Source organism: Macaca thibetana, chromosome 1, assembly GCF_024542745.1.
Source record: "Macaca thibetana thibetana isolate TM-01 chromosome 1, ASM2454274v1, whole genome shotgun sequence".
Classification (NCBI taxonomy): domain Eukaryota; kingdom Metazoa; phylum Chordata; class Mammalia; order Primates; family Cercopithecidae; genus Macaca; species Macaca thibetana.
Genome location: NC_065578.1, coordinates 216,230,143 through 216,254,819, shown reverse-complemented (window position 1 = coordinate 216,254,819; position 24,677 = coordinate 216,230,143). Strand labels below are relative to the sequence as shown.

The window sequence follows — 24,677 nt, the reverse complement described above, 5'->3', positions numbered from 1 at the left end:
CGGGAGCTTGAGGCAGTAGAATGGCTTGAAAACGGAAGGCGGAGGTTGCAGTGAGCCGAGATCGCGCCACTGCAGTCCAGCCTGGGAGAAAGATCGAAGGTCCGTCTGGGCGCGGGGAGAAACTACGTCCTGTTCTACTGTTTGCTAGGGAAAAAGAAGAGAGTCACCCTGCTGGTGATATCCTGCCAATTCTGGGTTCTCCGCTGAAATTCGAATGCTAACTATGCTTTGAACTCCAGATCTGAAAAACAGTGTTGAAGGTAGTAATATTCCGTGAAGGAGCGGGGAATTCTTTCGAAGTGGTTGTTGATTATGTTGTAAAAGGAAAACTGCAAAAGTACCAAGTAAAACACCACTGAGTCATCCTATTTTATTTTTATTGTGACTTTGAAAATTTGCTAGAGTAGACATTGTTGGGGTCCGTTTTATTTGCCTTTGAAAAGTATTTTCACATGGACGATTTAATTTTTTTAAATTTTTTATTATTTATTTATTTATTTATTTTGAGACAGAGTCTCACTTTGTCGCCCAGGCTGGAGTGCAGTGGTGCAATCTCAGCTCACTGCAACCTCTGCCTCCCGGGTTCAAGTGATTCTCCTGCCTCAGTCTCCTAAGTAGCTGAGATTACAGGCGCCCGCCACCACACCCGGCTAATTTTTGTATTTTTGGTAGAGAAAGGGTTTCACTATGTTGGCCAGGCTGGCCTCAAACTCCTGACTTCAGGTGATACGCCTGCTTCGGGCTTCCAAAGTGCTGAGATTACAGGCATGAGCCACTGTGCCTGGGCTATTTTAAAATTTCTATTTTCACAAAATTGCGTAATACTTCCATTTTTAATTAACAGTTATAGAATGGAAAGTAAAAATCTCTCTCAGTTCTTTCTCTCCTTTTTAAGGTAAATATAACAGTTTGATGTCTCTCTTTCTTTTCTTTTTTTTTTTTTTTTTTTTTTTTTTTTTTTTGAGACGGAGTCTCACTCTGTCGCCCAGGCTGGAGTGCAGTGGCCGGATCTCAGCTCACTGCAAGCTCCGCCTCCCGGGTTTACGCCATTCTCCTGCCTCAGCCTCCCGAGTAGCTGGGACTACAGGCGCCCGCCACCTCGCCCGGCTAGTTTTTTTGTATTTTTAGTAGAGACGGGGTTTCACCATGTTAGCCAGGATGGTCTCGATCTCCTGACCTTGTGATCCGCCCGTCTCGGCCTCCCAAAGTGCTGGGATTACAGGCTTGAGCCACCGCGCCCGGCCTTGATGTCTCTCTTTCTAAACTCTTCTTTTTCCTTCTTAAAAAAATTATTTGTAGAGATGGGAGGTGGGGGGTGGTGTCTCACTATGTTGCCCAGGCTGGTCTCAAACTTCTGGACTGAAGTGATCCTCCTGCCTCACCCTCCCAAAGTGCTGGGATTACAGACATGAGCTTTGGCACCCGGCTTTTTCTTTTTCTTTTTCTTTTCTTTTTTTTTTTTTTTTTCTTTGAGGCGGAGTCTTGCTCTGTCGCCCAGGCTGGAGTGAGTGGCGCGATCTAGGCTCACTGCAAGCTCTGCCTCCCGGGTTCACGCCATTCTCCTGCCTCAGCCTCCCGAGTAGCTGGGACTACAGGCGCCGCCACCGCGCCCGGCTAGTTTTTTGTATTTTTTTAGTAGAGACGGGGTTTCACCGTGTTAGCCAGAATGGTCTCGATCTCCTGACCTCGTGATCCGCCCGTCTCGGCCTCCCAAAGTGCTGGGATTACAGGCCTGAGCCACCGCGCCCGGCTGGCACCCGGCTTTTTCGTAATTAAATATTATCACATGAGGCCAGGTGCGGTGGTTCGTGCTTGTAATCCTAGCATTTTGGGAGGCCGAGGCGGGTGATCAGCTGAGGTCAGGAGTTCTAGAGCAGCCTGGCCAACATGGCGAAACCTTGTCTCTACTAAAAATACAAAAATTAGCCGGAAGTGGTGGCACACGCCTGTAATCCCAGCTACTTGGGAGGCTGCGGCAGGAGAATCGCTTGAACCCGGGAGTCAGAGGTTGTGGTGAGCCAAGATCGCATCTATTGCACTCCAGCCTAGGCAACAAGAGCGAAACTTCGTCTCAAAAAAAAAAAGAAAAAAAAATTATCACATGAATACCTGTATTTTGTCTTCATTAAAACAACACTGGAATATATTGGGTAAATAATGAAAGGCTTTATGTCACACTGGCCTCCATGCCTATGTATACATATATCTGTATGTGATACATGCTGAAATGACACGGTACCACATCATTTGCATTCAGTGACTTACTTTTTGCTATGTATCTGGGAATTTGTTTTATGTACGTACTACAGACTTACCCATTCATTTTAATGACTGCTTAGTAATCCTTTATTTTCTTTCTGATTGACATTTCTGAAAGTTTCCATTTTTTACTAATCCCCCAAAAATGCTTCAGTCAGCATCCATATGCATGCATATATGTGCACATGTTCAAGTATTTCTGTAGGGCAAATATCTGGAAATGCAATAACTGATTTAAAGGAGTACACACGATTTAAAATGTAATACATACTGCTAATTTGTCCTCCAAAAATACTATCAATCTACATTCCCCATCAACTGTATGGGAGAGTTACCTGTTTCCTCACCTTTTCAACACTGCATATGTTCACATTTTTTAATTTGGGGGAGGGTGGGTGTGATGGCTCAGGCCTATAATCCCCTTGCAATTTGAGAGGCCAAGGCAAGAGGATCTCTTCAGGTCAGGAGTTCGAGACCAGCCTAGGCAACAAAGCGAGACTCCTCCCAACACCAATCTCTGTCAAAAAAAAAAAACAAAAACAAAAAATTAGCTGGGCTCATGTGCCTGTAATCCCAGCTTTTGGGGGGTTTTTGGGGTAGCTGAGGCAGGAGGAAGCATTGCTTGAGTCCAGGAGCTTGAGGACGCAATGAGCTATGACTGTGCCACTGCACTCCAGCTTGGGCGACAGAGCACGACCCTGCCTCTGAGCTGAATCTGATGGGGGAAAATGGTATCTTATTGCTTTAAACTTTTCCTGGTTGTTACTGTGGTTGAGCATTCTTCCAAATGTTTATTGACCATTCTTTCTCTGAGAATTAACTTTCTATAGCTTTTGTGTGTTTAAAAATTTGGGGACAGCACTTTGGGAGGCCAAGGTGGGAAGATCACATGAGGTTAGGAGTTTGAGACCAGCCTGGCCAACATGGCGAAACCCTGTCTCTACTAAAAATACAAAAATCAACCAGGTGTGGTAGTGTGCGCCTGCAGCCCCAGCTACTCGGGAGGGTGAGACAGGAGAATTGCTTGAACCCGGGAGGTGGAGGTTGCGGTGAGCTGATATGGTGCCATTACACTCCAGCTTGGGTGACAGAATGAGACTCCGTCTCAAAAGAAAGAAAGAAAGAAAATTGGTTGTGTATGTGATTTCCCTGTTAAAGCAGCTCTTTACAAGTATAGTTTTTAGTCCTGATATATGTAACGAATCTTTTCTGCATGGTCACTTCTTTGTTGTTTTTGTTTATGGGTCTTTTATTTCTCAAACATTTTAACTCTTTTTTTCTTGCAGGATCAAATCTGTCCATGTTTCCTTTTATGGTGCTGAATCTTGTGTCTTGCTTAAGTAGGCATTCTTGACTCATAATGAAAACATACTTTCATGATTTTGAAAATAATCATCCTATACTCCCTTTCTCATTCATAATTTTGAATATTTTTTTCTTCTAAAAAGACCAACTTTTGGTTTTACTGTCTGTTTTTTAATTTCGCTTTCTATTTTACATTTTAAAAATTTACCTGATATATTCTGTTGTCTTTTTTTAGCTTTTTGAATTGACTTCTTCATTCACTTATTCTCCGTCTTTTTTGGTTTCTAATGAATGTCGTTATGACTATAAAATTCCCTCTGAGAATCATTTTATCATTCGTTATATCAGATTATCATAGAGGTAATGTTCCCATTAATCTTTCCTAAATTTTGTGTAATTTCAGCTTTTATTTCACATGTGAGTATGGTTGGATATGCTTTTGTTGTTCATTTCAATTTTTTGTTTTATTTTGTCTTATACTGTGGCCTGTTTGTTTCTCCTTTTGGGGGTTTATTGATTGTATGGGGGGGGTGTGGTCTTACCTGAGAGATATCACTTCTGGCCTGGTATGTGGCTCATGTCTGTAATTCCAGCACTTTGGGAGGCCAAGGCAGGTGGATCACTTGAGGTCATGAGTTCGAAACCAGCCTGGCCAACATGGTGAAACCCCGTCTCTACTAAAAATACAAAAAAATTAGCCAGGCATGGTGGTGCGTGTCTGTAGTCCCAGCTACTTGGGAGTCTGAGGCAGGAGAATTGCTTGAACCGGTGAGGTGGAGGTTGCAGTGAGCCAAGATCGCACCACTGCACTCCAGCCTGGGCAACAGAGTGAGACTCTGTATCAACAACAAAAAAAAGAGATATCATTTTGTTCATGTTACATGGGGATTTGGAAAGAATGAGCTTTCTCTATAATAGCTTTAAACCAAGCTTATTAATCGTAATATGTTATATGTTATCGTTATATATAATTATGTAAAATACAATAGCATCCAATCAAGCTTATTATCATTCAGCCATCTTTGTATTGTAAGGCTTTTCATTGCAAGCAACAGACTCTGACTCTACAAACAAGAAAAAAAGGTCTTCCGTCTATTGCGAAGATGTGGAGAAACTTACCACATTGAAGGGAAAGCTGAAGAACCAGGTCTGGAAAGGGACGGTATTCAGGATAGGTCTGGCATGAACAAAATGAGTGGCTCTTCAGGGTTCCCTGCTAGAAATCGCGGCAGTGGCCTCTCCAGTCTGCTAAAAACACGCCTGCTATTGTGCTTTGTGTTTTTATCATGTTCTCTTGTGAGACTGACTCCCTGTGTGTCTGGCGGTCAATACAAGTTATGATTCCAGGCCAGGCGCGGTGGCTCACGCCAGTAATCCCAGCACTTTGGGAGGCCAAGGTGGGCGCATCACCTGAGGTCAGGAGTTCAAGACCAGCCTGGCCAACATGGCAAAACCCTGTCTCTACTAAAAATACAAAAAGTAGCCAGGCATGGTGGTGCACTTGTAATCCCAGCTGCTCGGGAGGCTGAGGCAGGAGAATCGCTTGAACCTGGGAGGTGGAGGTTGCAGTGAGCAGAGATCATGCCACTGCACTCCAGCCTGGGCGACAGAGCGAGACTCCGTTTAAAAAAAAAAAAGTTATGATTCTAGAAGCCTGTAGTGAGGTGATCTTTTAGCTTAGTGGGGGAGCAGAACCAGAAAAACTCTTCTCTTACTTATTTTAAGATGGAGTTTTGCCCTTGTTGCCCAGGCTGGAGTGCAGTGGCGCAATCTCGGCTCATGATCTTGGCTCACTGCAACCTCTGCCTCCCAGGTTCAAGGGATTCTCCTGCCTCAGCCTCCCAAGTAGCTGGGATTACAGGCATGTGCCACCACGCCTGGCTAATTTTTGTATTTTTAGTAGACACGGGGTTTCACCATGTTAGGCTGGTGTGGAACTCCTGACCTCAGGTGATCCACCCGCCCCAGCCTCCCAAAGTGCTGGGATTACAGGCATGAGCCACCGCGCCCAGTAAAAGCTCTTTTCTTAAAGGGATGCCTTCCCTTCGGTGGCTGTAAGTCCCCTGGGACACCACCCGGAATTTCCACTCTCATTTCCTCCTGTGGGAGGAAGTGCCGTGTCAGGAATCGCATCCCAGAGGTGTGATTATCTGCAGGCTACAGGATGGGCTGAAGGGAAATAGGGATGTTGCTTTAGGGGTTTGGAATGGGGGCTCTGCTGGCAAAACTTAACTTTTTGAGGTTCTCTCTTTGGCTTGTGGGGAGTTGTTTTTAATATGTTGGGATTAGAAATCAATGTGGGCCGGGCGCGGTGGCTCAAGCCTGTAATCCCAGCACTTTGGGAGGCCGAGACGGGCGGATCACGAGGTCAGGAGATCAAGACCATCCTGGCTAACACGGTGAAACCCCATCTCTACTAAAAAAATACAAAAAAAAACTAGCCGGGCGAGGTGGCGGGCGCCTGTAGTCCCAGCTACTCGGGAGGCTGAGGCAGGAGAATGGCGTAAACCCGGGAGGCGGAGCTTGCAGTGAGCTGAGATCCGGCCACTGCACTCCAGCCTGGGCGACAGAGCGAGACTCTGTCTCAAAAAAAAAAAAAAAAAAAAAAAAAAAAAAAAAAAAAGAAATCAATGTGATTCCAAGTGTCTTGTACTCAGAAAATTTTAACTGTCTTGGTTTGCTGCTGCTGCATTCCCCTGGCTTCCTAGCAGTTATCAGCTTATTTACATATATAAATTTATATACAAAATAAATAATTATATACGTATATACATTTACATATAATACATATATACATTTATATATATATATCCTTTTTCTTTTTGGGACAGATCTTGCTCTGTTGCCCAGGATGGAGTGCAGTGGTGCAATCTCGGCTCGCTGCAACCTTTGCCTCCCGGGCTCAGGTGATCCTCCCACCTCAGCCTCCTGAGTAGCTGGGACTACAGGCACGTGCCACCATGCCTAGCCTAGAGAAGGATTTTGCCATGTTGCCCAGGCTGGTCTCGAACTGCTGAGCTCAAGTGATCCACATGCCTGGCCCTCCCAAAGTGCTGGGGTTACAAGTGTCAGCCACCGTGCCAGGCCTTTTATATTCATTTTGTCATTTCAATAGGTTTTGGAGGAAATTGTGATAAAAGTTTGTGTTCAGTCTTCTGTAACCAGAAGTCTGCCTAAGTAGTATTTTTTTTTTTTTTTTTTTTTTTTTTTTTGAGACGGAGTCTCGCTGTGTCACCCAGGCTGGAGTGCAGTGGCACGATCTCGGCTCACTGCAAGCTCCGCCTCCCGGGTTTACGCCATTCTCCTGCCTCAGCCTCCCGAGTAGCTGGGACTACAGGCGCCCGCCACCACGCCCGGCTAGTTTTTTGTATTTTTAGTAGAGACGGGGTTTCACCATGTTAGCCAGGATGGTCTCGATCTCCTGACTTCGTGATCCACCCGCCTCGGCCTCCCAAAGTACTGGGATTACAGGCTTGAGCCACCGCGCCCGGCCCTAAGTAGTATTTGTGTATGTGAGTACTCGCAAGAGTGTGTGCATGTGTGTAAGTCTAATAGTACTGCAGGGCTTATAAAGAAAACCAGCTGGCCGGGCGCAGTGGCTCACGCCTGTAACCCCAGCACTTTGGGAGGCCAAGGAGGGTGGATCACTTGAGGCCAGGAGTGCAAGACCAGCTTTGCCAACATGGTGAAACCCTGTTTTTACTAAAAATACGAAAATTAGCCAGACGTGGTGGCAGGCACCTGTAGTATCAGCTACTCAGGAGGCTGAGGCAGGAGAATCACTTGAACCTGGGAGGTGGAGGTTGCAGTGAGCCGAGATTGCACCACTGCACTCACTTCAGCCTGGGTGACAGAACGAGACTCCGTCTCAAAAAAAACAAAAAGCCAGCTGTTTTCTGTCTGCGTGCTTCTCTCTACGCTGGAGTCTTGCACCCTGCAGGTAACAACTTTGGTCTCTTTTGGCTCTTCCTTCTGCCAGTTTACCTTCATATTTCTAAATAAAGTGTTCATTCTGCTATTTCTTGATGTTTTTCATTTGAGGCATTATCTATTGATAATGAATATTTGGCTCCATTTTCTGCCCCCTTCTCTGCCCTCATCCTCTCAGTGTGGTTACATCACGTTTTTAAAAAGTTAATACAGCCAGGCACGGTGGCTGACACCTGTAATCCCAGCACTTTGGGAGGCCGAGGCGGGCAGATCACGAGGTCAGGAGTTTGAGACTGGCCTGGCCAACATGACGAAACCCCGTCTATACTAAAAATACAAAAATTAGCCGGGCATGGTGGCGGGCACCTGTAGTTCCAGCTACTCAGGAGGTTGAGGCAGGAGAATCGCTTGAACCCGGGAGGCAGAGGTTGCAGTGAGCCAAGATCGCGCCACTGCACTCCAGCCTGGGCGACAAGGGCAAGACTCCCTCTCTAAATAAATAAATAAATAAAATAAAATAAATTAAAAGTAAGTTAAACCAGCATTCAGTGTGTGCATTGTCATGATGGTGTAAATATTGCTCATAGCTGAGCCATGCACAGTACTATGATTTCATTTCTTGTAAAACTTTTTATTATTCCTGGAGTTAATAACTGTTTTGTTTATTTGCTGAATTTTGTTGAAGCCAGCTCTTACTGGCCCTTGAGAGCCGATTGTGGGCATCCCTTGCCAACTCTGTGTGCAAACGTTGGTAGTTTGAAATCAGCTACGGTGGAACTATTTATGCCATGGAAGTCAAACAATGCTGCAAATCAGGGCCTCTTGTTTTTTGGGCCTTTTGTTGTTATTTTTCAGAGAGGTGGTTTACCAATACACCACTGAACGTACCTATCCATCTTTCCCTGGAAATTCTCCTACAGAGTTATAAAACTCTCCACAACATGGCCAAATGTATCACGTGATCCACTTATCAGTATTTTTTGCTTGGAAACATCTCCCCTGGAGTTTTTTTTTTTTTTTTTTTTTTTTCCTGAGACAGAGCCTCGCTGTGTCACCCAGGCTGGAGTGCAATGGCACGATCTCAGGCCACTGCAACCTCCACCTCCCGGGCTCAAGAGATTCTCCTGCCTCAGCCTCCCGAGTAGCTGGGATTGCAGGTGTGTGCCACCATGCTTGGCTAATTTTTGTATTTTTAGTAGAGACAGGGTTTCACTATGTTGCCCAGACTGCTCTTGAACTCCTGACCTTAGGTGATCCACCCTCCCTGGCCTCCCAAAGTGCTGGGATTACAGGCGTGAGCCACCGCGCCCAGCCTCCCCTGGAGTTTTTGTTTTCCTGCTCCAGTCAATGACGGCTGCTTTCTAAGACTGATTCCCACTTGTTGTCCTGGAGGTTCTTGTAACCTCAAGCTGAACCACCTGCTCCTTCATTCCACATCTTTCTCTTTCTTGGCTTACTCCTTCATTTTGGAGAAGAGTATCCTTCAGTAATTTCCTGCAGAGAAAGTAAATATTTTAAGATTTTGTATGCCCCAAAATATTTTTGCTCCTTGCAACTTCAATACCTGGTTAAAATTGCATTTCTACAATCATTCTCCACCAGAATGATTATCCCTCCTAGATATAAAGCAATCTCCTACATAACCATAATACTGTTATCACAGCTAAGAAAACTAGCAATAATTCCAGAATACCATCTAGAATGTAGTACATATTCAGAGTTCCCCAGTTGGTCAAAGAAATTTCCCCAATTGTCCAAGCTTTTGTTGTTTTCTTTTTTTTTTTTTTTTTTTTTGAGGCGGAGTCTCGCTCTGTCGCCCAGGCTGGAGTGCAGTGGCGCGATCTCGGCTCACTGCAAGCTCCGCCTCCCGGGTTCCCGCCATTCTCCTGCCTGAGCCTCCCGAGTAGCTGGGACTACAGGCGCCGCCACCACGCCCGGCTAATTTTTTTGTATTTTTAGTGGAGACGGGGTTTCATTGTGTTAGCCAGGATGGTCTCGATCTCCCGACCTCGTGATCCACCCGTCTCGGCCTCCCAAAGTGCTGGGATTACAGGCTTGAGCCACCGCGCCCGGCCTGCTTTTGTTGTTTTCAAACATGGATCTACTGCTGCCTGTGGTTGCTATATGGTTTCCTTAGTCCAGGACAATCTCCCATCTTTTTTTTTTTTTATGACATTGAATTTTTAGAAAGTCTAACGCAATTGTTTTGTATAATGTCCCACATTCTGGATTGTCTCTTGGTGTCATTTAACTTGTCCATCTACTCTCCCTTTCTTTCCTCTAACCTAGAAGTTCAGTCTAGGGCTGCCTAATCCAATATCATAGCCACAAGCCTCATGTGGCTCTGGAGCCCTTGCAATGTGGTGAATAAAGCTGAGGAACTGAATTTAAATTTCATTTCATCTTAGTTAGTCTGAATTTAAACTGAAAAGCTGATACTCTTTTCAGTGATAGGAAAAATGTAAGTATGTGTGGAATAATTTGGAGCTACTTTTTCAATTGCAAATTTTATGAAATATAAATACAGATCAAATATTTCCAATGAAGATTTAGCATCTGAATCGAAATGTGCTTAAAGTGTAAAAATACATGCTGAAAATACATGACTCAGTACCAAAAAGAATATAAAATATTAATTTAAAAATATGGATTACATGTTGAAATACTAATATTTTGGATATACTGGCTTAGCTAAAGTATGTTTTTAAATTAATTTCACCCCAGGCTTTTTTGTTTTGTTTTTACGTTCCAAATGCAGTTACCAGAACATTTTGAATGACATAAGTGGCTCACGTATATTTGTATTGACATGTGCTGGTCTAGAAGCCTGATTCAATTTGGGTTAAACATTTTGGGCAAAAATACTTCTAGATGATGTGGATTTCAAACTGCATCACACTGGAAGGCACATGTGTCAGACTGTGCTACCGTGAGCGGCGCTAGCTTTGATCACTGGGTTAAGATAGAGACTGCCAGACCTTACCATTGTAAAGATACACTTCTCCCTTGCCATTAAAAATCCATGAAAATATCCTGTTCTCAAAACTCTGTTCACCTAATGGTTTTAGCATTTTTTGAAGATCCTTGCCGGGATCAGCGATTACACTGGAGTTAGCAAATGGCAACCTTATTCTGTCAATCCATGTATTAGCTAGCCTTCGTCTATGAAGCACTCCCACCTCCCTTTTCATGTACATATATCTTTATATGAAATATTTATTTGGCCGGGCGTGGTGGCTCACGCCTGTAATCCCAGCACTTTGGGAGGCCGAGGCGGGTGGATCACGAGGTCAGGAGATCGAGACCATCCTGGCTAACACAGTGAAACCCCGTCTCTGCTAAAAATACAAAAAACTAGCCGGGCATGGTGACAGGCGCCTGTAGTCCCAGCTACTCGGGAGGCTGAGGCAGGAGAATGGCATGAACCCGGGAGGCGGAGCTTGCAGTGAGCCGAGATCCGGCCACTGCACTCCAGCCTGGGAGACAGAGCGAGACTCCGTCTCAACAAAAAATAAAAATAAAAGAAATATTTATTTAATGGGTTTCCATTAATTATGATTATTCTTTTTGATACCCAAAGCCTTTCCTTGAACGTTCCCTCGCCATTTCTTCAAGGAACTCTTGTTTCTTTCAGTGGGGATTAGGTTGCTTCTTAGAACCACTGGAGATGAATTTTTTTTTTAAGTATGAGAAAAACATGGAGGCCGGGCACGGTGGCTCACGCCTGTAATCCCAGCACTTTGGAAGACTGAGGCAGGTGGATCACTTGAGGTCAGGAGTTCAAGACCAGCCTGGCCAACATGGTAAAACCCTGTTTCCACTAAAAATACAAAATTTAGCCAGGCGTGGTGACGGGCACCTGTAATCCCAGCTACTTGGGAGCCTGAGGCAGAATTGCTTTAACTTGAGAGGTGGAGGCTGTGATAAGCCAAGATCATGCCACTGCATTCCAGCCTGGGCAACAGAGCAAGACTCCATCTCAAAAACAAACAAAACAAATGAAAAAAACATTGATACAGTGTTATTAAAGATAGTCACTAATGCTTTGTATATACATGTCAGTTCCATCTACATTGCTGATCATAGAATCAAAGCATTACACCTTATTTTTGAGCCATTATTTTCTTTAATGCATATTAAAGCTGTATCTGGGCTGGCCTTAGGTTTCATATCTGCAGAACTGACGTTATAATCCATCTCTGAAAATGAAGATAAGAAGTAGAATATGCAGAGTTCTGGGCTCATTCTTGTTGCTGTGTCTCTGGAGACCCAAGCTGGGCAAGCCTCTGCTCCCTCATCATTATCATTGTCATCATCATCATCATCATCTCCCCAGTTCCCAGCTCCTCATTATTACTATTTTTTAAAATTTCTTTTTTTTTTTTGAGACGGAGTCTCGCTCTGTCGCCCAGGCTGGAGTGCAGTGGCGTGATTACTATTTTTTAAAATTTCTGTTGTCAAAAAAAAAAAAGTGGTACGTTCCATGGCTGTATGAGGGTCGTTAGAGTCAATCTTTTCTGAAATATATCCATATGAATTTGAGATTGTTATCTCTAAGTGCATAGAAATTACTCATACTCCTAATACATTTATTAAACACTGATAAAATGATACTCATTACCTTTTTTTTCTTTTCTTTTTTTTTTTTTTTGAGACAGAGTCTGGCTCTGTTGCCCAGGCTGGAGTGCAGTGGCCGGATCTCAGCTCACTGCAAGCTCCGCCTCCCGGGTTTAGGCCATTCTCCTGCTTCAGCCTCCCGAGTAGCTGGGACTACAGGCGCCCGCCACCTCGCCCGGCTAGTTTTTTGTATTTTTTTAGTAGAGATGGGGTTTCACCATGTTAGCCAGGATGGTCTCGATCTCCTGACCTCGTGATCCACCCGTCTCCGTCTCGGCCTCCCAAAGTGCTGGGATTACAGGCTTGAGCCATTGTGCCCGGCCACCTTTTTTTTTTTCTTTGAGACAGAGTCTGGCTCTGTTGCCCATGCTGGAGTGCAGTGATGTGATCTCAGCTCACTGCAACCTCCACCTCCTGGGCTCAAGCAATCCTCCCACCTCAGCCTCCCGAGTAGCTGGGACTACAGGTGTGCACCACCACACCCAGCTAATTTTTGTATTTTTAGTAGAGATGGAGTTTCACTATGTTGGCCAGGCTGGTCTCAAACTCCTGACCTCAGGTGATCTGCCCGCCTTGGCCTCCAACGTGCTGGGATTACAGGCAGAGACACCTCACGCAGCCCAGAATACTTACTAACTTTTTAATATATTAATATTTAAGGACTTTGACATAACTCCTATTGCAAATTTTAAAATTATTTTTTACTACCTAAACCAATATATACATTTACATTTGGTTTATATGTGCATATAAAAACATGCACATTTTGTCTGGGTGTGCTGATGCATGCCTGTAATCCCAGCTATTCAGAAGCCTGAGGTGGGAGAATCACTTGAGCCTGGGAAGTGGAGGTTGCAATGAGCCGAGACAGCACCACTGCACTCCAGCCTGGGTGATAAAGCCAGACTCTTTCTCAAATGAAAACAAACAAACAGACAAAACACAGTCTGATATCCATACTAATTGCATGATTGCATAACCTGGAAGCAAATCTCTTAACATCTCTGACTCAACGTTACACTGTGAGGGAGAGACACTAATACCTCCTTTTACAGAGGAGGAAACTGAGGCCCAGTGAGGCTCAAGGTGACAGAGCTGGAGAAAGGTGAGGTGCAACTGTGGGTTCAAGGTGCTGGCAAGAGGTCACCCAGCTCCCAGCGCCTCCATGGCCCTCACTACCTGCCGTCTCAAACAGTGGTATAAACCCCAGTGCTAATACAATGTAAGGTCCTATTTCTTTTTTATGAGACAGAGTCTTGCTCTGTCGCCCAGGCTGGAGTGCAATGGCGTAATCCTGGCTCACTGTAACCTCAAGCAATTCTGCCTCAGCCTCCCAAGTAGCTGGGATTACAGGTGCCCGCCACCATGCCCAGCTAATTTTTGTATTTTTAGTAGATACGAGGTTTCTCCATGTTGGTCAGGCTGGTCTTGAACTCCTGACCTCGTAATCCACTTGCCGTGGCCTCCCAAAGTGCTTGGATTACAGATGTGAACCACCGTGCCTGGCTGGGTTAACATTTTTAATGTTATTATTTCAAAATGGAGTTTTCCTTTAAAATATGTGGTTTTCAAAAAGTTTGTTGAAATTATCAAGAATGCTTTTATTCATTTAGGGACTTTTTTTTTTTTTTGGCCAAAACTCATGTCTAATTTTAAATTGAAAGTGAATTGGAAAAGAGGATTTTAAGTGGATTTTTTTCTTTTTCTTTTTCTTTTTTTGAGAGGAAGTTTCGCTGCTGTCGCCCAGGCTGGAGTGCAATGGCGCCATCTTGGTTCACTGCAACTTTCGTTTCCTGGGTTCAAGCGATTCTCCTGCCTCAGCTTCCCAAGTAGCTGGGATTACAGGTGCCCACCGCCACGCCTCGCTAATTTTTGTATATTTAGTAGAGACGGGGTTTCACCATGTTGACCAGGCTTGTCTTGAATTTCTGACCTCAGGTGATTTGCCCACCTCCGCCTCCCAAAGTGCTGGGATTACCGGTGTGAGCCACCGCGCCCTGCCCTAAGTGGACATTTTCTTTACAGCAATTCTTTGTGGATTATAGAATGGGAAAATTGTGTTTGTATTTGAAGGCGAATTTTCAAAGGCACAAGGTGTTAAGTCCTAACACTGAGAACTGTTTCATGGGAAGCAATATCAACTAATTAAATTTGAAAAAAGGAAAGACAAAAGGAGAAAAAAATTAAGAAATAACAGCATACAGTTAGGGAGTCATTGAACTTCTGTGCAAATTTATTTGTATTTTTTGTTTGTTTGTTTGTTTTGAGATGGAGTCTCACTCTGTTGCCAGGCTGGAGTGCAGTGGCATGATCTCGGCTCACTGCAACCTCTGCCTCATGAGTTCAAGCTATTCTCCTGCCTCAGCCTCCCGAGTAGCTGGGACTACAGGCGCCCACCACCACACCCAGCTAATTTCTGTATTATTAGTAGAGACGGGGTTTCACCATGTTGGCCAGGATGGTCTCGATCTCTTGACCTCGTGATCCACCTGCCTCGACCTCCCAAAGTGTTGGGATTACAGACGTTAGCCACCACACCTGGCCTGTTTGTTTGTTTTTTGAGACGGAGTCTCGCTCTGTCGCCCAGGCTAGAGTGCAGTGGCATGATCTCAGCTCACTGCAACCTCCATCTCCCAGGTTCAGGCAATTCTTTTGTCTCAGCCTCCCGGGTTACTGGTATTACAGGTGCCCACCACCATGCCTGGCTAATTTTTATATTTTTAGTAGAGACAGGATTTCACCATGTTGGCCAGGGTGGTCTAGAACTCCTGACCTCAAATGATCCACCTGCCTTGGCCTCCCAAAGTGCTGGGATTACAGGCATGAGCCACTATGCTTGGCCCCTTAATTAATTTTATTTATTTTTATTTTTTGAGACAGAGTCTTGCTCTGTTGCCCAGGTTGGAGTGCAGTGGTGTGATCTCGGCTCACTGCAACCTCCGCCTCCTGGGTTCAAGAGATTCACCCACTGTTACTGGAAAAGGGGTCCCAATCCAGACCCCAAGAAAGGGTTCTTGGATCTTGGGCAAGAAATAATTCAGGGCGAGTCCATAGAGTAAAGTGAAAGCAAGTTTATTAGGAAAGTAAAGGAACAAAAGAATGGCTACTCCATAGACAGAGCCGCCTGAGGGCTGCTGGTTGCCCATTTTTATGGTTATTTCATGATGATATGCTAAACAAGGGGTGGATTATTCATGCCTCCCCTTTTTAGACTATATAGGGTAACTTCCTGATGTTGCCATGGCATTCGTAGGCTGTCATGGTGCTAGTAGCAGTGAGTACAACCAGAGGTCACTCTCGTTGCCATCTTGGTTTTAGTGGACTTTGGCCGGCTTCATTACTGCAAACTGTTTTATCAGCAAGGTCTTTATGACCTGTATCTTGTGCCAACCTCCTGTCTCATCCTGTGACTTAGGATGCCTAACTACCTGGGAATGTAGCCCAGTACATTTCAGTCTTACTTTACCCAGCCCCTACTCAAGATGGAATTGCCCTGATTCAAATGCCTCTGACATTTTTCACCTCCCTTTTATAAGAGAATCCTTAATCCTAAGAGTTGCAGAGGGACAAAGATCCATCTTCTGCAACTTCTTCAGGCTAAATAGGGGTGATGATGCCCAACTACTGGGTCTTTTGTATTCAGGGTAGAGGGGAGCTCAGTCAGAAAGCACCCGTGTGGTGAGGGCCATTCATAACTCTTGAATTCCGACAAAAGGTGATATCGTAAGTGTTAAATTTAAGAAAACATTGAGTAAACTTATCCTCATTTTTACACAAAGAGTACAATAACAATGTATTCCACAAGAGTAAAGCAAAATAAGTAAAATTATTACAAGTAAACTAAATTAGAAGGCTTCCCATCAACTGGGCAACTGTTGGAACTAAGCTGATATGGGATTGTTAGCAATTCCAATGCATGCCCAGAATTAGAATACTGATCCAGATTTTTACATTACCCATCCCTGTTTTTCCTTTTTTTGAGCTGCAGCCAGAGATCACTGGTTGGTTCACAGGAATAAGCAGGGTTAGCCTAAATTGCGGAAACAAACTTAAAAACAATGGATGAAACTAGAATCTAATAACAGGTGTATTATAGTTCTTGAAATATAATTTTCCTGTCTCCAGTTTCCTATTTTTACTAAATACAAATCATGGTAAGACCAATTTGCTTTCTTATACTTGGTCTGATTATTTGTATAAAATACAGCAAGAATAATTATTTTTCACAAAAGGTGTTTTTAAACTGGCTTTTATGGAACTTTGTTCCACAGAAGGAATCTTAGATAAGACTTTTATTATTATTATTATTTTTTTTTTGAGACGGAGTCTCACTCTGTCGCCCAGACTGGAGTGCAGTGGCGCGATCTCCACTCACTGCAAGCTCCGCCTTCCCGGGTTCCCACCATTCTCCTGCCTCAGCCTCCCGAGTAGCTGGGACTACAGGCGCCCGCCACCGCGCCCGGCTAATTTTTGTATTTTTAGTAGAGACGGGGTTTCACCGTGTTAGTCAGGATGGTCTCGATCTCCTGACCTCGTGATCCGCCCGTCTCAGCCTCCCAAAGTGCTGGGATTACAGGCGTGAGCCACCGCGCCCGGCCTTAGATAAGACTTTTTCAGAGCCAAACTCTGCCACGGGTTTGTATCCTCAGATACCTATGAGATGAGTACATTCCTCTCCTCTTGGGGTCGCAAGATAACTTGGGGCTCCTGGGCCTGTTGGAAAGTGACATTCTTTACTTACCACAGGTCAGAAACCCTGTACAGAAACCCTGTACAGGGACTGTGCAGGCAAGGTATGAGGCCAGTTCTACCAAGGGACTTTTATTGGCTCTACAAGTCAAGTTTAATTCCTTAAAGGAAAACACACCATTCCAGTTAAAGCCTTGGTAAAATAACCAGCTTTTCCAATTGTGTCCTGTTATAAAAAAAATTCTTATTGCAATTAGGCAAATAAATATATTGCCAGTTAAGTTAAGAATACTCACAAATAGTTAGCAAATTTTGGAGAAATCAGGTACAGAGAAACAAACGTGCTCCAAAGTTTGTTCATAGGAGTATATTTTACTCAATTGTTAAAAAATGCAAATAGCTCAAAAGAAAAGTTTCCTTGACTCTGAAAAGCAAAACAAAGAATCGATAATGTTTTAAGCAAAGTCAAAAAGATTACTTCAGAATTCTTTAGTTTAGTTTATTCAGGTAACTCCTGTTCTATTTGATACTCATGAACATTCCAGTTCTCCGTGAGAGTTCTGAAAGTTTTTTCCTCTATTTTAATATCACAATTTCCAAAGTTATCAGAAACCTGCATTTAAGAATACCTGTTAGAGTTCTATAGTTGATTATAAACTACCTTTTGAAGAGTATTAAGACAACAATTGTCTGTGGATGGCAAAATGTCTTAGGACAGCCACAGTCAAAAACATGATTGACAAATGATGTTTTTCTTTGGCCTGATTATTTGTATAAAATGCAGCAAGAATAACTATTTTTCACATAACCTTTTTTTTTTTTTTTCTTTGAGATGGAGTCTCGCTCTGTCGCCCAGGCTGGAGTGCAGTGGTGTGATCTCAGCTCACTGCAAACTCTGCCTCCAGGGTTGACACCATTCTTCCACCTCAGCCTCCCAAGTGGCTGGGACTACAGGCGCCCGCCACCACGTCTGACTAATTTTTTTGTATTTTTAGTAGAGACAGGGTTTCACTGTGTTAGCCAGAATGGTCTCAATCTCCTGACCTTGTGATCTGCCCACCTCAGCCTCCCAAATTGCTGGGATTACAGGTGTGAGCTACCACGCGCAGCCCACATAAGCTGTTTTTAAATTGGCTTTGATGGAACTCTGTCCCATAAATGAAATCTTAGATAAGACTTTGGTTTTTTGGTTACCTCTGTGGCATACAATGATATTATGTAACAATTATAATGATTAATAACATATACTAAGTCATATCAGAATTATAGGAATTTCCTGTTATTTTGGAACATATGGCAATAACACATTTATAAAAATACAGTCCAAAGAAAAGCAAAAACTGTTCCATATTTGACAGTGTTTCCTGTATGAGTTTTATACAATATAAGCCAAATTTCACCTTTACATTAGTGTACTATTAATCTTAAACCCAATTCTTTTTTTTTTTCTTTTTGAGGCAGAGTCTGGCTCTCTTGCCCAGGCTGGAGTGCAGTGGTGCAATCTTGGCTCACTGCAACCTCCACCTCCCACATTCAAGCATTTCTCTTGCCTCAGCCTCTCGAGTAGCTGGGATTACAGGTGTGTGCCATCACGCCTGGCTAATTTTTTTTTTTTTTCAGACAGAGTCTTACTCTGTTGTCCAGGCTGAAGTGCAGTGGCATGATCTTAGCTCACTGCAACCTCTGCCTCCCAGGCTCAAGCAATTTTCCTGCCTCAGCATCCCGAGTAACTGGGATTATAGGCACAGGCCACCTTGCCCAGCTAATTTTTTGTGTTTTTAGTAGAGATGGGGTTTCACCATATTGGCCAGGCTGGTCTTGAACTCCTGACCTCAAGTGATCCGCCTGCCTTGGCTTCTCAAAGTGTTGGGATTACAGGCATGATTCACTGCACCCAGCCAAACCCAATTCTTAATAAAACCTTCTAGACATATTTACCGAATTTTAATGTTTGTAAGATTCTCATAAACTTTTTATAACCCTTTACAAATTTTGTTAAACAGCAGATCATAAGCAAATTTTTTGCTTTAGGAAAAACCTGTTGTGTTTTTTTTCCAATGTTTAATTTATGGAGAAACTGAATAATACCCCTTTAACTTTAGCCGATATGTTCATACACAGCAAGGTAGGTAAATTGAACAATTTCCAAAAGTCAGAGAAGCAGTTTATAACCTTAAAGCATTTAGCAAACAATATCTGACCTGCGTAATTTAGACCAAATATTTACCTTTTTGAAGATATTTTTATTTTACCAATAATCTTTAAAACGATCTTTATTTCCCAAAGATTACTTAAGTCACATGAACTAAAAGGCATTAGACTTTATACTTTTCTGTCAAAATATTTGATTTAAGCACTTGTTTTTAAGCCGATCAACCCAAGCTCTTTTATATGTAAACATCACACACACGACACATATACATAAGCAGACAGACAGAAGATAAAATCCTCATTCCCTAAGCCAGGAACAGGCCCCGAACCCAGGCTGCCATTGTGAAAAGAGAGAGCACAGCCACATGGTTACAAGGCCAAGCTCCCAAGGACATACAAGACAAGAAGGAAACCTCATCCAGTTTTTTACAGCTACCTGCAGCAAAGGTTTTTTTTTTTTTGAGACAGAGCCTCACTCTGTGGCCCAGGCTGGAGTACCGTGGTGCAATCTCGGCTCACTGCAACCTCCACCTCCCCGGTTCAAGCGATTCTCCTGCCTCAGCCTCCTGAGTAGCTGGGATTACAGGCACCCGCCACCACACCCAGCTAATTTTTGTATTTTTAGTAGAGACAGGGTTTCACCGTGTTGGTCAGGCTGGTCTCGGACTCCTGACCTTGTGATTTGCCCGCCCCAGCCTCTCAAAGTGCTGGGATTACAGGCGTGAGCCACCATGCCCGGCCAAAGTTTTTAACTGACCCGTCCCTGAACAGCGGGCTTACGGGTGTCCTAGGCCCTCATTCTGTCCTAAGATACTTCTCTCCATCACAGAACACAGAAAGACACGCAAAGCACACCAGATTCACTACAGTTTAAGATTAGCCTTGCAAATCCTTTCTTCCATTTATCACAACTTCATAGAGGAGATTTTTACCATTTAATCTGTTTGTACAGAGAGAGGAAAGCATCGCCTGAGGCAGGGTGGGGAAGGTGAGGCGCTCAGAGAGCCAGAGAAAGACCCACCCATTGCAGTGACCCTGAAAAGTTCAGGCGGCTGCTTGTCTGTAGTGAAGGGATCTGTTCCAGAAGTCCCATCAGCTCTCAAGTTTCCCCTTTTAGGGAGAAAAAAGCTCCCCATGTCCCATGATCCTGTACACGCTTAATCCTGTCACCCACAGTTATCAGCAAAGAGTGCAAGGCAGATTAATGTAAAGACAACAGCAGTTAACATCCCATAGTGCCAAACCCGTTCTTAGCTGAAAGGGGCTTTACTGAGAAGGGCCTGTGACCCCCTAAATCTAAGAAAGGACTCTAACCCTCCCAAGTTGGGCTTCTAACCCAAGGTCGGTCAAGCATCCTTGCCTTTATTTTTTGAGACCGTGTTTTGCTCTTGTTGCTCAGGCTGGAGTGCAGTGGCATGATCTCGGCTCACTGCAACTTCGGCGTCCTAGGTTCAGGCGATTCTCCTGCCTCGGCCTCCCAAGTAGCTGGGATTACAGGCACCTGCCACCATGGCTGGCTAATGTTTTGTATTTTTAGTAGAGACAGGGTTTCACCACATCCTTGCCTTTTATTAAGGGGGGCCTCTATCCCACTCTGTCTTAGGAGAGACTCTAATGCCCCTAAGTCGGGCCTCTAATTCAACCCCATCCTTTACCAGAGTGCCCCACCACTTACCCAGAGTCGGCCAGTCAGTGCTTCAATCTATTTCCTTCGGGTCAGGGGGTTTCTTCAGTATCGTCCCTTCCATGGTTTGCCAGAAAGATGTTACTGAACCCCATCACTTACCCAAAGTTCGCCTTTGTGTTTTGTTGTTGTTGTTGTTGTTGTTTGTTTGTTTGTTTGAGACAGTCTTGCTCTGTCGCTCAGGCTGGAGTGCAGTGGTGCGATCTCAGCTCACTGCAACCTCTGTCACTGGGATTCAAGTGATTCTGCTGCCTCAGCCTCCTGACTAGCTGGGATTACAGGTGCGTGCCACCACACCCAGCTCAAAGTTAGCCTTTGGGTCAGGGTTTCCACACTATAGTCTCTTCTGTGATCACCAGAAAGATGTTACCAAAAAGGGGTACTGACCCAGACCCCAGTAGAGGGTTCTTGGATCTCGCACAAGAAATAATTCAGGGCAAGTCCATAAAGTGAAAGCAAGTTTATTAGGAAAGTAAAGGAATAAAAGAAAGGCTACTCCATAGACAGTGCAGCCCCGAGGGCTGCTGGTTGCCCATTTTTATTTATTTATTTATTTATTTATTTATTTGAGACGGAGTCTCGCTCTGTCGCCCAGGCTGGAGTGCAGTGGCCGGATCTCAGCTCACTGCAAGCTCCGCCCCCCAGGTTCACGCCATTCTCCTGCCTCAGCCTCCCGAGTAGCTGGGACTACAGGCGCCCGCCACCTCGCCCGGCTAGTTTTTTGTATTTTTTAGTAGAGACGGGGTTTCACCGTGTTAGCCAGGATGGTCTCGATCTCCTGACCTCGTGATCCACCCGTCTCAGCCTCCCAAAGTGCTGGGATTACAGGCGTGAGCCACTGCGCCCGGCCGGTAAAATAAACTTTCTAAGTTAACTGGAACCTGTCTCGGATTTTCAGGGTTCACACCTGTAATCCCAGCTACTCAGGAGGCTGAGGTGGGAGGAATGCTTGAGCCCAGGAGTTTGAGGCTGCAGGGAGCTATAATCATGCCTCTGCACTCCAGCCTGGGCAACAGAGTGAGACCATCTCAAAAAAAAAAAAAAAAAAGCCAGGCCCAGTGGCTCACACCTGTAATCCCAACACTTTGGGAGGCCGAGGCGGGTGGATCAGAAGGTCAGGAGTTCGAGACCAGCCTGGCCAACATGGTGAAACCCCATCTCTACTAAAAATACAAAAATTAGAGCACCTGTATTCCCAGCTACTTGGGAGGTTGAGGCAGGAGAATCATTTGAACCCGGGAGGCGGAGGTTGCAGTGAGCCGAGATGACACCACTGCACTCCAGCCTAGCGACAGAGCAAGACTCCATCTCAAAAAAAAAAAAAAAAAAAAAAAAAAAAAAATCGATCATCTGCTATGTGCCTAGCATTCCTCTAAGGGTACAGCAGTGGACAAGACAGACACACTCAGTCCCCGCTTTCAGGAAGCTGATGGGCGATGGGCAAAGGCAAGTAAAAATGTTGAGATGATGCGTTGTGCTGTGAAATGCCACCGTCTTAGGCTGGGGCTCTCTGTTTTTCTCGTCAGAGTTTCACTCTGGGAGAAACTCGGCACCATGTTGTAAGCAGCCCTGTGGGGAGCCCAAGTGGCGAGGCCTCCTGCCAATAATCAGCGGTAAACCCAAGCCTGCCAACAACCGTGCCAGTGAGCTCAGGAGCAGGTCCTCCGCCCTGGCAAGCCTGAAGAGGACCCCAGCCCCGTGAGAGACCTTGGGCAGGAGCTGTCCAGCTTAGCTGCTCCAGGATTCCTGACCCTCAGAGCCTGTGTGCGATGAGAAATCTTGCTGTTTTAAGTTGCTAAGTTTGGATGTAATTTGTTCGGCAACATTGAAGAACTACAGGTCTCGACTCTCTTGTTCAATTATCCTATCCACATCCTTGGTAACCCTCCAGCAGTGGGATGAGCCTGGACCTCCTTGTGAGCTCAGAATCAGGCTGCTGAGTATTGCTGGAAAATTTCACAAAACAGGGCGTGTCGTTTTCATGTCCACTCATGTCATTTGGATCCTTGACACTGCTTCACAGTGTTTTCTAGTGAACTCTCTCATTTTCAAATATTCTTCATGCTTTTTTTTTTTTTTTTTTTATTTTTAGATTTTTTCTTTTTGAGTCAGAGTCTTGCTCTGTCACCCAGACTGTAACGCAATAGTGCAATATTGGTTCACTGCAGCCTCCACCTCCTGGGTTCAAGCGATTCTCCTGCCTCAGCCTTCCAAGTAGCTGGAATTATAGGTGTGTGCCACCACACCTGGCTAATTTTTGTATTTTTAGCAGAGAGAGGTTGTCACCATGTGGGCCAGCCTGGTCTTGAACTCCTGACCTCAAGTGAGCCTCCCATCTCAGCCTCCCAAAGTGCTGGGATTACAGGCATGAGTCACCATGCCTAGGCTGTTTTGTTTTGTTTTGTGTTTGTTGGTGTGTTTTTTTTGTTTTTTGTTTGTTGTTTTGTTTCATTTTGTTTTGACAAGGTCTTGCTCTGTTGCCTAGGCTGGAGTATGCACTAACCTGATCAGAGCTCACTGAAACCTTGAATTCCTGGGCTCAAGCCATCCTCTCACCTCAGCCTCCTGACTGGTTAGGACCAGAGGTGTGCACCACCATACCTGGGTAGTTTAAAAAAATTTCGGCCGGGCGCGGTGGCTCAAGCCTGTAATCCCAGCACTTTGGGAGGCCGAGACGGGCGGATCACGAGGTCAGGAGATCGAGACCATCCTGGCTAACACGGTGAAACCCCGTCTCTACTAAAAAATACAAAAAACTAGCCGGGCGAGGTGGCGGGCGCCTGTAGTCCCAGCTACTCAGGAGGCTGAGGCAGGAGAATGGCGTGAACCCGGGAGGCGGAGCTTGCAGTGAGCTGAGATCCGGCCACTGCACTCCAGACTGGGTGACAGAGCAAGACTCCGTCTCAAAAAAAAAAAAAAAAAAAAAAAAAAAAAAAAAAAAAATTTCTTGGCCGGGCACGGTGGCTCACGCCTGTAATCCCGGCACTTTGGGAGGCCGAGGTGGGCGGATCATGAGGTCAGGAGTTCAAGACCAGCCTGGCCAATATGGTGAAACTCCATCTCTACTAAAAATACAAAAATTGACTGGGCATGGTGGCAGGTGCCTGTAATCTGCTGAGGCAGGAGAATCTCTTGAACCCGGGAGGCAGAGGTTGCAGTGTGCCTGGGCGACAGAGCAAGACTCCATCTAAAAAATAAAAAAAAAAAAAAATTTGTAGAGACAGTCTCATCATGTTGCTCAGGCTGGTCGCAAACTCCTGGGCTCAAGTGATCCTCTCATGTTGGCCTCCTGAGTCGCCGGGATTACAGACCTGTGCCACCACGCCTTGCTCCACTATTTCTGGCCTCAAGCTTCTTCGCCTCCACTCCCCACCCCCCCCCTTTTTTTTGTGATAGAGTCTCGCTCCGTCATCCAGGCTGGAGTGCAGTGGTGTGATCTCGGCTCACTGCAACCTCCACCTCATGGGTCCCAGTGATTCTCGTGCCTCAGCCTCCCAAGTAGCTGGGATTACAAGCGTGCGCCACCACACCCAGCTAATTTTTGTATTTTCAGTAGAGATGGGGTTTCACCATGCTGGCCAGGCTGATCTTGAACTCTTGACCTCAAGTGATTCGTCTGCCTCAGCCTCCCAAAGTGCTGAGATTACAGGCATGAGCCACCGCACCCGGCCTCACTCCCACTCTTAGTGAATGTCCTCACCATCCAGTCAAGAGGGAAGAGAAAAGCTACCTGCCAGGAGTATGCCCCATCACTCACCTTTGACCACCTGTGCCCTCACTCACCTTCCTTTCTTTCCTTTCCTTCCCTTTCCTTCCTTTTCCTTCCCTTTCCTTCCCTTTCCTTCCCTTTCCTTGCTTTTCTTTCCTTTTCTTTTCTTTTCTTTCTTTTTGAGACAGGGTCTCCCTCTTTCACCCAGGCTGGAGTACAGTGGTGCAATCATAGCTCACTGCAGCCTCAAACTCTTGGGGGTCAAGGAATCCTCCGACCTCAGCCTCCCAAGTACCTGGAACTACACGACACACAACCAATTTTTATTTTGCT

General features: G+C 45.0%; 2 protein-coding genes across 3 annotated transcripts in view; both read right to left on the bottom strand.

The window, feature by feature from the left end:
• The window catches only part of EFCAB2 (EF-hand calcium binding domain 2), a 483,350-nt gene that overhangs the window by 270,677 nt on the left and 187,996 nt on the right, over positions 1-24,677 (bottom strand). The gene's annotated exons all lie outside the window — the stretch shown is intronic.
• The window catches only part of LOC126951220 (cytochrome c oxidase assembly protein COX20, mitochondrial), a 213,754-nt gene that overhangs the window by 10,832 nt on the left and 178,245 nt on the right, over positions 1-24,677 (bottom strand). The window contains exon 1 of one of the 2 annotated variants that reach the window (XM_050785160.1): positions 24,010-24,013. The exons of the other annotated variant lie outside the window; for it this stretch is intronic. The gene's annotated coding sequence lies outside the window, so the exon portion shown is untranslated. Of the gene's footprint in view, positions 1-24,009; positions 24,014-24,677 lie in introns of those variants that run through there. 2 annotated transcript variants of the gene reach the window in all.